This window comes from Phodopus roborovskii, unplaced genomic scaffold, assembly GCF_943737965.1.
Source record: "Phodopus roborovskii unplaced genomic scaffold, PHOROB, whole genome shotgun sequence".
NCBI lineage: Eukaryota > Metazoa > Chordata > Mammalia > Rodentia > Cricetidae > Phodopus > Phodopus roborovskii.
In genome coordinates, this window is record NW_026126525.1 from 8,510,083 (window position 1) to 8,525,953 (window position 15,871).

A 15,871-nucleotide genomic window follows, 5' to 3' on the forward strand; every position below is an offset into this window, starting at 1 on the left:
TTGCTTTTCCCCTTTCAGTTTCTGTTGCTGCCTGTAATTTCTAGCTTTGTTTGTCCCCAAAATGCCTCATGTCATCGACAGTTGTCTCTGATCTGCTGCCATATGAAGATCACCATGACTGTCCAGCGTCCACTCATATAATTCGGCATGAACATGTCTGTAGGTTCCTCATCTCTAGACAGAGTAGCAATCATGGGTTCTGAGAAGAAAGATATGAATGTTGGGAAGGCCATTAGTTAGCCCACTGTAAATTTACAAGAATCTTCCATTTAGTAAGTGCTTTCTTTGAATCTGCCACTGTAAGAAACATACAAGTCAAGATCAGTTTTGAATGTTAAAGCCTCCCCTGTGCAAATTCATTGTCTTTATATGCTGTGACTGGAATGGGAAGAGCACCTCACTTCCCCTCTCCCCTCCTTCTGTGCTATAGTTTTTGTTATTTTACTTGAGACTTCATACAAATGGTGCAGCTAAGAGATAAATTTCTGGAAGATGTTTACCAGATGAAAAATCTCATTGGAGACAGAAGCATGTGGTCAGGGTTTTGTTTTCTCCAAAGCATTTGTGCAGAAGACCGTAAGTTAACTAAGCTATTCCTGGAAAACTTTGTGCTGTCATTCTGGAAAATGTTTAGAAAGGTATTTAAATATTACCAGAGACTATGAACAAAAATACATTGATATTCTAATGCTAACATCAGTAATAGACATATGGACTTAAACATAACTTTCTCCCACCTGCTAACCATATTAATCCATGATTAAAAGTGTTTTCTTAAGGAAGGAATGATTTTAAATTGAAGCAAATCTCACATCAATATCAAATATTGTTCAAGTAGCAATTATAAAGTTATTCACTGGAGTGACAAAGTCAAAGATGATGCAAATAGAAGGGGTTAAACTCTCTAGATGGATTTTTCTATAAATAAAAACATTTTATGTCATGTACTTGAAGTTATTTAAAAGAAATTAATTTTGATACATGCAGTAGAAGTCATTTTTGCATATTTCCAATTTTGTATACATACATACCCATTCCTCCAAGTACATTTTTATATTTCAAAATATTGTGAACTATTCATGATGTGAACTTTTATATGCTTTGGGAATCTCAAGACTGCCTGTATCTACAGAGTACCTGAGAGTTTTCAAATGCCCTTCTGCATATATTATTCATTTTTGTTCAAATGGTATATACTGGATGCATACTGTGTGCAATATGCAAATTTTTCCAAGCCCTGTAGAAATGTTAATTTGTATTTTGAGAACATGGTTAGGAGGTGGAAGGATCTTCTGATGACACTCAGTAAAAATGGTTATTATAGCATGAATACTGAGTGGTCCATTTAAAAAATAAACCTGATCATGTAAAGTGAGATTTAATGCTCTGTGGGACCCGTTTTATGTGGCCAGAGCTAGATAAACTCTGTGCCAATCAGAGCATCTCATTTTGCTGCTACACAATTTTCAGTGTATATTGAAGTCTTACTGATGAATCATGGGCCTAAATGGTTCCATTTGTTGCAAAATATTACTTTTGCTTAACTTACAGGAAAGTTAAGCCACAGAAATTTAATATCCTCCAGGCAAAACAAAAGAAAGGCTATGAAGATGATTCGGCTCAGAGGCTGGCCTGACTCCTGAGAGAAAGCAAGGCTTCTGGAGCTCACTGTGGGTAGAATATTTGAAGACTGTTGGTCTGACATGATTCAGAAGCAGTTAGCATTGAATGAAAAGCCAAGAGACCCAGAGCACTGAAGGGTTAATTAATCCAGAATCTTAGCTTTAATTTTTGAGGTATGTGTTGTGAGGTAGCCCTTCACAATGGAAAACTAAAGAAAGATGGTTGTTACCTCATTCTAGTTTGTCATCCATACTTGCTTCTCTGACCCACACAAAGGAAAGAAAGAACATTGATATCTCAGAGAAGCCAGGGAATGCCGGCCTACTGGTCTCCTCAGAACTGTTTTTCATGGTACCTACAGAATGGCAGGAGCACTGATGGGGTAGAGTGCTGGCAAAACAGGAGGTTGACTGGGCTTCATATTGAGAGACAAAATGGACTTGCTGGATGTTTAAAGGATGAGAGGTCAACGAGTTTCATTTTATCATCAAGAGGAAGGAGACCTAGGATAGAATGAAGCCAGTTCTGCACTGCCACAAAACACAGGATGAAAAGCAACCTTGGGAGCAAAGCCAGAGAGGAAAGGAAGTGACTTGAGTTAAAGTTCTTGTCTGCTTCACTAATACTAGCAGATGCCTATCTGTGCCAGTCTCAGAGGAAGACAATGGGATACTGCAGATAAGCTGGTGTCTGCAGTCTGACTGACAGATGAGGGCAGATATGGAACAAAAAAAGGTATCAAGAACTTTTCAAAGAGGAAATACAGTTCAATGAGATTATGCAAGAGGAAGAGCCTGACCAAATCTGTGTCACCAGAAAAAGTAGTATAGTGTTTGCTCAAAGTGAGGAAGGGACAAGTGATCTTCTTTCGACCCAGAAGCCCCCTGATATAGAGCCCACTTAAATGGATAAAGTATATATTATCTCCCAGTGTCCTCTTGAGCTAGGAATTAGCAGAGATTATCAAAACACAGTAAAATCAGTATGTGATACAGTCACAGTCAGGGAAAAATATTGTCAGAGACGAAAGGAGATATTAGATAGTGATAAAATACCAATCTTTCCAAAAGATACAACACTCTAATCATGTGCACACTCAGATCAAAGCAAAAACAAATAAAATAAAACCAAGCAACAAAAGTCCTTGAACCTCCAAACACACAAAGCACACAGTGACAGAGCTATAACAAAAATAAGAATAAATTCCCTATAATGACAGTGGCTCGCATGTGATGCCCTTGTCAGTTGCTAGAACTGATAGAGAATTACAAAGGACATGAAAACATCAAACAACACAAACAACAGGATGTGACAAAGAACAGCAACTACCAGACAACCAAATGTGGTTTTGCAATGTGCAGATCACATGCCATTAAACACTCAATGAGAAATTTAAAAATACTGAAGCCCACTGTGAAGGTCGCAATATCAAATTTATTTTAAAATATACCACTCCAGTGAGTGGAGAAGGAACTAGGAGAAAGAGAAGGGGAGGGGAGGAGAGGAAAGCATGTAGGACTAGGAAGATTGAGTCGGGAGGACTAGACGAGAGTAGGGGAGAGAGAGAGAGAGAGAGAGAGAGAGAGAGAGAGAGAGAGAGAGAGAGAGAGAGAGAGAGAGAGAGCATAAAAGAGGGAGCCATTATAGGTTTGACTCTAGAGAAATGTCCAGAAACCTACAAAACTAATAATTTGAGCAACAGTGGAAAGGCTACCTTAAATGCCCTTCCCTGATAATGAGATTGACGACTAACTTATCCGCCATCATAGAGCCCTCATCTAGTAGCTGATGGAAACAGAAGCAAACACCCACAGCTAAACACTGATACGAAATGGAATCCAGATGCCGAGAGGGAAGACAAGACAAGGCTACAGAAACACATAGAGACAGCTGACCTGAACAAGGAGGACCTAATGGGCCCTCAGACTGATAGCTGGGAAACCAGCATTGGAGTAACTAGGCAGTCTAAGGGACCACTGACAGTGGAACCAGGATGTATCCTTGGTGCACAAAAGAACTTTGGGAGCACATCCCCCATGGAGGGATACTCCCTTAACCTAGAGACAGGAGAGAAGGCCTAGTCCCTACTCCAAATGACTTGACAGATTTAGATGACCCCTCCTGGAAGGCATCACCCTACACGTGGAGTGTGGGGAGGATGAGAAGGGAGGGTGGTTGGGGGACATGAGAGGGTGGGAGAAAGGGAGGGAGGAAGAGGGAACTGGGATTGATATGTAAAATAAACATAAAAATAAAAAATTAAAAAAATACCTTCTATAGTTTTATGTAGTTTTGTGGTTTTGTGTATGTGTGCACATGTGCATGTATACATGTGTGTGAATACATGTGCCTCCTATGTGAGTTAAATTCTGTGAACAATTATAAATGTATAAACTAGTACAATCACCATTGCGATACAAAGCAGAGGATTTCTGAAAGACTCCCTTGTCACATGCCCTGTATTCATATCATGCCTTTTCATCCACACCTGACATGCATGTTTAGCTCACTCACATAGTCTTTCTGGAAATTTAAGATGAAGGGATTCATACAGGAGGCTTTGGCTACTTTCTGTGATGCATGGGCAGATCTTTGTGAGTTCAAGGCCACTCTGGAGTACACAAGATTGATCCAGTCTAAAAGAGAAACTGAGCCAGGCGGTGGTGACACACACCTTTAATCCCAGCACTTGGGAGTCACATGCCTTGAATCACAGCACTAGATAGGCAGAGACAGGGTGATATGGCTAGGCAGACAGACGAATAGAAGACCGGAGGAGACAGGAGCTCATTGCTTTCAGTCTGAGGATTTCTAGGGACAGGATCACCCCTTTGGTCTAGGGATACAGAGATAAGAGGTCTCTCTTGTGGCTGTCTCCTTTAATTCTCTGATATTAACACCTTTACCCAGGATATCTGACTCCAGATTTTTATTATTAAGACCAATTAGAAAGCATGATACAGTAGGGTAATTTGGAGTCAGGACTACAAACATTCTATAGAAGAGCAGTCTGGTAGACTTTATTATTGCTGCAAATCACTGGACTTTGCCTTCCTCTTAGAGTCACAGTGAGGTTGAATTTCTAAATAGTGGATCACAGATGCCACTCAAAAAATGTGATCAAGTATTTGCTACAGCATAAAACTCTCTTGTGTTATCATGCCCGAGCTTTCTATAGCCTTGTCACCTAACTTTTATAATGTATTCCAGGTCACACATGCTGCAATATTTAAGTTGTTTCACTACTTTTGTAATCTTTTTAAAATCCCCCTCTGCATGTTTCTCTCCTTTTTTTTTTTCCTGAATAAAGCACAGAAGTTAAGATTTCCTCTTCAAAGGAGTCCTTAATAAATACTGTCCACATGAAACTCCTTTTGAACTGTTTTAACATATTCTGTTGATTTTGCATTAAAGGGACTCAGGTCCACAGTCATACTTAGATTAGATTTTGGACTCAGTATTGTTATAGAAATATATTTCCTGCTATTGTTTCATAATTTCCTTTATCAAGTAAAAGGTGATTAAATATTACATTGTAAGAGCCCAATCTTGTTATTCATACAGTTAAATATAGTCTATAATGTAAGAAACAAAGACTTTCTCCAGGATTGACTTGCATTTTTGATCCATCTAGAATCTAAACCTAATACTCTTCCTCTAACACCCAGTGAGACCATTTCCTTAATAAGTAAAGGTAATATAATGCAATGCTGTTTGGGTGTTCATGAATTTGTTCATTAACGTAGTTAAAAGATGCTTACTTATCACTGGCTGTGTACCCAGAACAAAGGTAGGTTATCCATGGTAATCAAGAGGACAAAAATACAATCCTTACTTTATAGAACAAATCCTCAATACTGGCTTTCTGTAGCTGCTAAAATGATTTCCTAAAATAGGTCTGGTATCTTAAAACTTCTCAAATGTCATCTTCAAGTTCTGTCAACCAAATTCAAAGCTCTAGGGGAGAATCTGTTTCCCTAAAGTTGTTGGGCTACAGTATTCTTGTTGGTTGTCACCTGGGACCATCTTTAGTTACAAGGTCTATCAAATCTCCGGGTCATAAGTCTTCTGCCTCCAAACCAGAATGAAAAGTCAGAGCCTTTTTTTACTCTTCATTCCTTTATCCAACTCTTGTCCTGCAAGCTCAAGAGTGTGATGGATGTGTGTGTAAAGAAAATGGGTATGTGTATACAATAGAGTATTAATCTCAAAGAAGGCATTCTTGCCATTTGCAATAATATAAACACAGAGAACATTATGCCAAGTGAAATAAACTACTCATATAATGACAAGGTCTCTAAAACAACCAAGTTCATGGAGGCCTTGGAAAACAGAATGGTGAATGCCAGGGACTCATGAGAGAGGAGGAATCAATGTGGATCCTTTTTTAATGTATAAAAAGCTTTTGTTATATGGTATAAACAAGTTCAGAGATCTTCTGGATAACAGAGTATCCACCAGTAGTATGCTATTGTGTACCTTAAAATATGTGAAACAGATTACCAGGCCTTTCCTTGCCAATCTAAGCAGCAGACAATGGGATATTATAGACAAATTGGTCTCTGCAATCTGGTTGGCAAATGAGGGCACCCATTTACGTAAAGCAAGCCTTGTTGTGTGAGTTATTCATATTCATGTTCTGGATTCAATTAACTATTTACATTCCTGATTTCCTCTTTATGACAAAACCAAACAAAATATGCAAAAAGAAGACAAGAATATTCATGGAGAAGTTGACATGTGTAACAGCTTCTTTTTGGTGGTGTTACTACAGGAAAATAGCATTTCAAAATTCACCACAGTGGACATGTCCAATGTGTTTTTGAACCTTAATAGCACTTTAATAAAGTGAAATGAAAAATACCATTTTATGTAGAATAAAAGAAAGCATGAAATAATGATTCTTCTTATACACAAGAACAGCTGTTGTTCTTTTTGCTAAAATTATTGCCTAAGAAACACAAACACAAGACTCAGCGCCCACGTAGAGTTTATTGAGAGAGGGGAGAGAAAGGGGGTAGCTGGTGGCCAACCGAAAGCAGGAGAGAGAGAGAGAGAGAGAGAGAGAGAGAGAGAGAGAGAGAGAGAGAGAAGGCAAGAGAGAGAAGGTCAGAGAGAGGGGGCCAGAGAGGTGTGGCAAGCTTGCTTTAAAAGGGGGGCTTGCACATGTGTAACTGAGTCCCCTGTGTAGCCAGTTAAAGCCTGGCAGATAGGTAAGCCTGAGGTAGTGATGACATGGCCATGAGCGTCCCGCCCATCGTCGGAGGCGGGGTCAGCAGACTGCTGGTTCCCAACAACAGCCAATAGTAAACCATGAACAGAAAAAAAAAAAAAAAATTAGAGAGAAGTTGAAATGAGGATGTTGAATTCACTAGGAAAGAGAAGGAAGCGCTCTGAGAGGGTGATAGGGCATCTACAATCAGCAACTGGTGACAGTTTTGCGGTTATGGGGGGGCAGATCCCTGGGTGGGGGGGGGGGCAGATCCCTGGCAGACAGAAGGGCACAGGACAAAGAAAGCTGTTTCAGATCCAAAGTGCTTTCCAAGAAATCTCCTTTGATTTCAGACTGTAAGTTAATTTTGAAGACAAAGAAGAATAGGACCTTGCATGTGGTATTTCTTTTTTAAATAATCATTCAGAAAAGTACAGGGAAAATGCCTATGCTTGTTTAATGGAGTGATATGCAATGGTTGTCTCAGCTGCTATTGGAAACACATATTTGTGTATTCCCATTACTTCAACATTAATAAAATTGAAAGGAATGAATCAACTTTGCCAAATTCTTCAGAAATCCAAGAGGGTAAGAACTGAAAAATGTTCCTTGGATGTAATAATTTTAAATTTTAAAGAGAACTTGTCAGACAAGTGCAGTGAAATAGTAGTAGCTAGAAGGGAGATGCCTGTGGGCCAAAGGATGGGATGGTAGTTTGGTTGGAAATGTCAGAAATGAAAATTTAGAAGATCAAACAAGTTGTTGCCCCATTTAAAAATGGATAAAACTGTATCTAAAGGTTGAGGCTGGGTGGGGTGGCTACTACAGAGGGAAACACGTCAGTGTAAGAGCCCATCGTGGCAAGAAAAGCCTAAGAAGGCAGATGGCTACATTGCCAAGAAAAGGACTGAGCCTTTTCCCTTTGTTCTGGTGAGTAGAGAATAAAAAAAGGATGAAATGGTCTTCAGTAAGATACACACAGCTGGGACATCAGGGGGCTCTTTCAGAAAGAAATCATCTTTGGGGATGGAGAAATGGCTTCATAGTAAGAACACTGGCTGTTCTTTCAGAAGACCAGGTTCTATTTCTGTTACCCACATGACACCACAACCATTGGTAACTCCAGTTCCAAGAATCTGATGCCCTCATCTGTCCATCCATAGTATACTGAATGTGAAAGTTTGAAAATTAAGCAAATATAGCTTATATTCATGGAAATAGCACATATCACCCTGATGAGCATGATCTGTATAGGTAGGAAATCCAGGGCAGACACATGTCAACACTATGATATTAGCTAATAAGAAAAAAGTACAGACACAGAATATGTCAATTTCTTTCTACTTGTTCTAGAGCAGTGATTCTCAATCCTCCTAATATTGTGACCTTTTAATACAGTTCTTCACATTGTGGTGACCCACCCCCAACCATAAAATTATTTTCATTGCTACTTCGTAACTGTAATTTTGCTACTGTTATGAATCAGTATGCAAATATTTGTGTTTTCTGATGGTCTTATGTGACCCCTGTGAAAGGGTCATTTGATTCCCACAAGACTAAAGACCCACAGGTTGAGAACCACTGCTCTATATGTCAGTATTATTTTCTTGTCATATGCTTTTCTTTCTTTTCTCCTAAGGGTTCATGAATATTTTGTATTTGAAACAAAACCAATTTGGGCATAGTGCCTATTTCTATGAAGACATTGATCTAATAATGTTATTTTAATTTCACTGTTTTGAGACCCAAGGTCTATGAATCAATGGTCAAGTGAAAAAAATCAGGTCAGGAGTTAGTCACAGGCTATTTAGGTGACAACACACACACACACACACACACACACACACACACACATGCATGCATGCACGCACACACACAGTTACAATCATTCATACACTTGACACACATACAATATGCTTACACAACTCACACACATAGAAATATTCCCCACACTCTCACACATATTCAGACACACACCATCACTCACACAGAAGTATGCCCCCACACTCTCACATATACTCACTCACACACACACCACACACATACACCACACACTCTTACACACATAACTCACTCACAAACACACACTGACACACTCACATTTCCACACATTACACATATACATACCACACACACACACCACACACATACCACCCATAACTCACAAACACCCTCACATAACACACACACACGCACACATATAAATACCACACACACACTCTCACACATATTCCCACACATTCTTACACAGAAATATACTCCTCCCCACACACACATACTAAGAGGTATCCTGTCACTCAGGGTGACATAAGCATCAGTGACCTCCTTACAGAGGCCAAGAACATTTGTCTTTCTCTTTATCTGGAGAATTCTTCAAAGGAGAGATTGTATCCCTTTATGCTCTGCCAACAATCTTTGGCACATGGTGAGCTCTCAATAAATAATAATTAATTCTGTCTCTTACTAAATATTCATCGCTTTAGTCAATGAATAATAATTAAAGATAATTAAATGATGGGAAAGAATACAAAACTTAGCAAAAATAGTTATAAATGGAATTATCTGTTTGTACCTGATTATATGCAATGTAGTCGAAAACACACTTGGAGCTTGAGGGCTGCTGATTTGGCATAGTTTTATTATGCCTATGATTTTAATTCATATTGTCACTATGTCTTAGCTGTATACATATGTACTTGTATAAACCCACATTACACACACTATATATACATACATACATATATATGTATATATACACATTATGTATATATATCTATATATATAATCTGTGTTAATACTTATTTGTATATGTTAAACTCTTATCACCATTGAGTTTTCTCACCTTGACCTATATTTTATTAACCTTAGGCATATCTTTGTGAAATTTCATTCACTGCATTCTCTCTCTCTCCACATGAAAACTTATAGTGACTTTATTATTTTATGTTTTTGCAATAATTTTATTTCCATGTACAGAGCTTGTAACAGAAGGGTTTCCTATTTCTTCTAGACTGTTTGTATGTTCTCATCATCTGGTGAGGCCAACAGGAATGCTCTTTGCCTCACTTGGTTTCTGGGGACACTTCATTCAGAAGGAGTTATGTTCTTCATTTTCTCAAGCTTGAACCCATAACAGCTCTCCACGTCTGACTTCCTCACTGCCCACCAGAGCACATCTGTCCTGGCACAGAAATCTTCAGGGCATGAAACTATAGAGATGATATTTTTTCTCTCTTGGGGGACCCACTACCCAGCTCCCAAATGAATCATACATGGATGCTTATTCTTAGTTATGAATGGCTTGTTTATAGCCAGCTTTTCTTATCTTAAATTATCCCATCTACCTTTTCCCTCTGGGCTTTCATCTTTCTTCTGTATATTTTACTTCTTACTCTGTGGCTGGCTGGGTGGCTGGGTGGCTAGGTGGCTGGGTGGCTGGATAGCTGGGTGACTGGTTAGCTGGGTAGCTGAGTGTCTGGGTCTCTGGGTTGCTAGGTGGCTGGCCTCCGATGCTCCTCTCTCCTTGTTCTCTTTCTTGGCTCCCTCTTCTCATTTCTCCTTCTACTTATTCTCTCTGTCAGCCAGGACTGCCTACTCTTGCTTCTGCCTCACTATTGGCCATTCAGCTCTTTATTAGGATCACCAGGTGTTTTAGACAGGCATAGTAACACAGCTTCACAGAGTCAAACAAATACAGAATAAACAAAAGTCACACACCTGAAAATAATATTCTACCACATTAAATTTCTCTTCAAAACCTCCCACAAAACCTTGGCCACATTGGCCTACAGTAAGCCTGGCTCATCAATGGGGTCCTTGAACACAGTAGCCCATCTATAATGGCAGATCTCTGCCAGAAGTTCAAGGAGTTCACATTTATCTTGGGGGTTTCTCCCCACAAGTTCCCCAATCAAAGGATTTTTGGAACAAGTCTAAGCCCATCCATCCTGAGCTCCTTCACCCACCCTAGCATCAAAATATTCATTTTAAAAGATATATTTATTTGAGAATCTCATACATGAATACTGCATTTACGCCATCCCCTCCTCTTTCTTTTCCTTCCAAATCCTCATGTATCACCCCATATCCCATTTTTTTTTTCTCAAATTCAATGCCTGGGGGCTAGAGAGATGGCTTAGTGATTAAAAACTTGTTCTTGTAGAGGACCCAGGTTTGATTCCCAGCACTCACATCTGTAACTCAGAACCATCTGCACTTCTAGTTCCAGGAACTAATCCTCTCTTCCCATCCACTTAGGTACCAGGCATCTATATAGTGCACAGGCATACATGCAAGAAAAACACGTAATAGACATAAAATAAAGTAAATAAATCTAATTTAAAAATCCATGACCTCATTTTATTTTTTAAAATATATATGTAAATATATTTAAACACAACTTTCTGAGTCAAATGTAATAAATGTAATGTTTTCAGGGCTGGCTCCTTGGTGTTGGATAACCAATTAGGGGCCCATCCCATGGGGAAACTGACCCTCCCCTCCCAATTTCAACATTTATTAATTGCCTACAGCTCTTCACGTAGGTATGAGACCTTGTGAGGTTTCTCTTGTCCATGTTGGCACTGCAACTGGCACTGCTATTGTTCAGACCTTGCGTTAGCAACCATATTATTGAGATGTCATGGGTGCAGCTTCTCTTCAACAGTGATCTCTATGATGACATTCAAATTATGACACTTTTCATTCCTGTCACTCATATTACAGATGACAAGTAAAGCATTTTCTCAGGAATTTGTTTTTTAAATACTCAGCTTTTCCATCAAGCAGATAGCACGACTACAATTTTACCTTACTTTTAGGCTGTGAAGATATAATAATAATAAAAATTAAAGCAATTTCCAGAGCCCATTTGGTAAGCAGAGCATCACACTTAAATTCCCATGAACTACTACAAATCGATCTGTATTGACAGAACCACAGTCATCTGCAAAATTTTTACTTTGCCTTTAAGTTAAAAGTCTTATCTTAGACTCTTTTATTTCCTTCACTCTTTCCTATAACTGCAACTGAAATAAAATTCTTTTTGTGTCAGTTAAGGCCAGGATGCTCATCTGATGAACACTGATGAATGCCTGGCCTTTTGGAGATGGCTGGGTCGACTAACTAGAAGTTATGAACACCATTTGAAATATAGGTAATGATTTTATTGATAACAATTGTGATGGAGCCTGAAAACATAAAAAAATTAACAATAATATAAGAAGTAGATGCAGTAGAAAGAATGAGTCCTATACATGACAATGGGCTGATGATAAAAACTTAGTCCTATGCTTATGAGTTATATTAGCCTAATGGCCTGGAAGGTCATTTGATTTGTCTAGATAATATATGCTACATGAGGGATAATAGTGTGCATAGTTGTTTGCATTTAACTTTACAATGAACTTCAAAGTCAAAAACCTTTTTGAATTCTGTTGGGCTGTTCAATGATGTGCTTTTGGAAGGTGGGGTTTTCCTATACACATTATATGAGCATTCTCTTTCTAAAAAGGTGAGAATAAATAAACAAATAACCCAAAGAAAATTGATGAGACCTCTAGTGCAATGACAGTCAATTTTGCCTTTAAAGCTCATCTTTGTTTCCATTGTCCCAGCTATCACTAAAGATTAAAGACAGTGTTGAAAGAGGGCAATTACTCATACTTTACCTGCCCATTACATAGCATGATAGTTTTTTATTCAATTATACATCTGCCAATAATAAGAGTGAGCAGAGACAATATCAAGGCCATGTTTTCATTTCAGTTATTGTTCCCTAGTGAATTACAAGGCTGTGGGTCTCTACAACAATTTATATTGACCCAGCTTCATAAATCTGGTTGAGCGGAGAGAGTTGCTAAGCTCTATGTTGTGTTCATGTCTTTCTACTAACAAAATCAATCATTCGCCCAAGAGGACAGAACAAGCAGTTCGAGAGTGCTCCATCTGGTGTTGCCATCAAAAACATCTTAAGTGAGGGCTGAGTTTCACTTACCTCTTGGAGGAGTCCTCTGTAAAGGGCTTAAAGCTCCAACTTCTGAGAGCTCAAGTTAGCCAACATTAAAGTGGATGAAAAAAAATGATTTATGCTATTGGAAATTTATAAGACATAATTTATAAAACTTGAGACATTATTAGAAAAAATAATATTTCTATGTCTATTTACTCAAGAGTTGAAAGTGTTAATTGAATTAAAATATTTTAGATTTATTTTGTTCCAAGGATGGACTGCTTCTAACTCATTTTAAAGTGAATAATTTTCTCCTTAACAGGAAATCATGGTACTTGATACCATATTTCATAGAGAACAAACAAAACAAAACACAGGCAAGCAATAATGATAAGAAATAGGGGGCTGGAGAGATGGCTCAGCAGTTAAGAACACTGATTGCTCTTCTAGAAGAGCTGGGTTAAATTCCCAGCACCCACATGGCAGCTCACAATTGTCTATAATTGCATTTTCATGGAACTTGGCATCCTCACACAGACATACATGCAGGCAAAACCCTAATGTATATAAAAAATAAATAACTTTTTAAAACAAGAAACAAATGGGGTTACTGGCTTAACACATAGTCTAATTGCACAATTTCTTCCTGTTATTTCAATACACAAAGCATAGATAAATATTTCATATTGAAGAGTTACTAAAAGTAAATATATGTCTCTTCCCAATGTGATATTTGAAGCACCTACTTACTACAGTTACAGTCACTCTTATGAGCTCACTTTGGTTTATATGCATAGTAATTTATAATGGAGTGGATAATTCACTTTGACATTAAAGCATTCTTTTTTATTTATTATTTATTTTTTTATTTTACATGTCGATCCCAGTACCCTCTCCTTCCCTCTCCCTCCCTCTTACCCTCTCCCCCCCCTCACATGCCTCTGACCTCCCCTCTCATGGGGCCATGTAAATCTGTCAAGTCCTTTGAAGGCTAGGACTTCTCTCCTGTCTCTAGGATAAGGGACTATCCCTCCATGGGGAATGTGTCCGAAAGGTCCTTTTGTGCACCAGGAATACATCCTGGTTCCACTATCTGAGGTCCCTTAGAAGGCTCAGACCTTATAGCTGAGACCCATATTCAGGGAGGCCCATTAGCTCCTCCTTGTTCCGGTCAGCTGTCTCTATGTGTTTTTGCAACCTGGTCTTGTCCTCTCTCTCTACATCTGGATTCTAGTTCGACTCAGTGTTTAGTTATGGGTGTTATGAGGGCTCCATGATGGTGGTGCTTTCCTCTCCTCCCCTTCTCTTTCTCCTAGTTCTCTCTCCATTCACTGCCCCCTCCACATCCCATGTGCTTTGGGGGACTTGTCCCTTCCCCCTTTTGCGAGGGACCTTATATGAATCTTTTAGAATACACCTTGTATCCTAGTTCCTCTGGTGGTGTGAATTATAGGCTGGTGATCCTTTGCTCTAGGTATAAAATCCATATATGAGCAAGTACTCATATTTGTGACTGGGTTACCTCATTCAGGATGGTTTCTTCAAGTTCCATCCACTTGCCTGCAAATTTTAAGATTTCATTTTTTTTTTCCTGCAGAGTAGTATTCCATTGTGTAGATGTGCCACATCTTCTTTATCCATTCCTCAGCTGAGGGGCATCTAGGTTGCTTCTAAGTCTTTGCTATTACAAATAATGCTGCATTATTTGACATTAAGCCATTCTTAGTGGCTCACTCTTCTTTTGACACTACTGACTAGTTAGTAGAGCATTTCCTGTTACACTTTAAAAAAAAACTTTATTTCTGTCTTCTATGAAGAACAGTGTATTTAGGAAGCACTTTAATTCTCAGTTAAGAGCAAACATGGTAACATTTTGTTAGTAGGAGACAAAGACTAGAGTTTTAGAATGTGTTTTTATTCTTACCAGCACTGAGCTTGTGTTACATGTTAGGATGAGTTCGGATTATTCTTTCAGTCATCTGTGAAACTTTTAGAAAACCAACTGTAAAAAGACCTTGAGTACATACATTTCACTGTTGGTGACACCAAGTCTGTAAACAAGAAGGTCAATTAAGTTGACTTGTTGAACTAAAGAGAATGATAATAATTTTTCTCAGTCCTCTTGTGAAAAGCTCTAAGGTTTTAATCTTCATTACTTCAACTAACTGGCAGCTTGTGATACTATGCATTTTCTTAGGTATATCTGCATGATAAACACCCTTTGAATACTACAATGGCTATAGAAGCAGATTGTGGTAAAAAAATGGTTCTCTGATTATTAAGTCATCTTGAAACCATCTGCCTTTAGACTACATTTTTCTTACACTAAAATTATAATGAGTCTGTGCATAATAAAGCATTTAAAGAAATGCTGGATGACATAATTCAAGTCAACAGAACCATACTGATGCTATCAATGTTTTGTATTAATATAACTCAATATGTTAGTTAAATCACTACAGCAATATTTAGTATTTGTTATAAAATAATGTTCCCAAGTCCCAAAAGCAGAAAGTAATGTGAAGAAAAAGTAACTGGTGATTTTAGGGACATTAATGTTGCATTATTCCATAGCTTGGGGACTCAGAAAAGAAGAAAGCAAAGGAGTACAGTGAGTCATACACTGATATTTACCTTTGTCTGGCTTCCAGATCAGTTCTTTCACAACTTCCATGCTATGACTCACAGGGACCTCTGAAATCACAAGTCAAAAAGAGTCTTTTGGGTGTTTTGTCACATTTACTAGAAAAGTAAGTGTGCACCATCTAAACCAGGGCACCCAATCATTCATGCACATCCATGACACCCAACAATCCAAGTATGTCCATGGTACCAAACCATCCCTGCATGCTTGTGGTGTTTATCCTTTCAAGAAACAGACATAAAACTGGCTTAGTACTTAAGATACATTTCCTCAAAATACTTATGTTCTGTGAGACATAGTCCACTACTTGGCTTTGTAATAGATGCCGCCTTGAGTGTCTCAGGCATGAATGGATGGTTCAGTGCCACAAGCATGTATGAATGGCTGGGTGCCATGAACATAAATGGATTGTTGGGTGTCACAAGCATGCAGGGATGGTTGG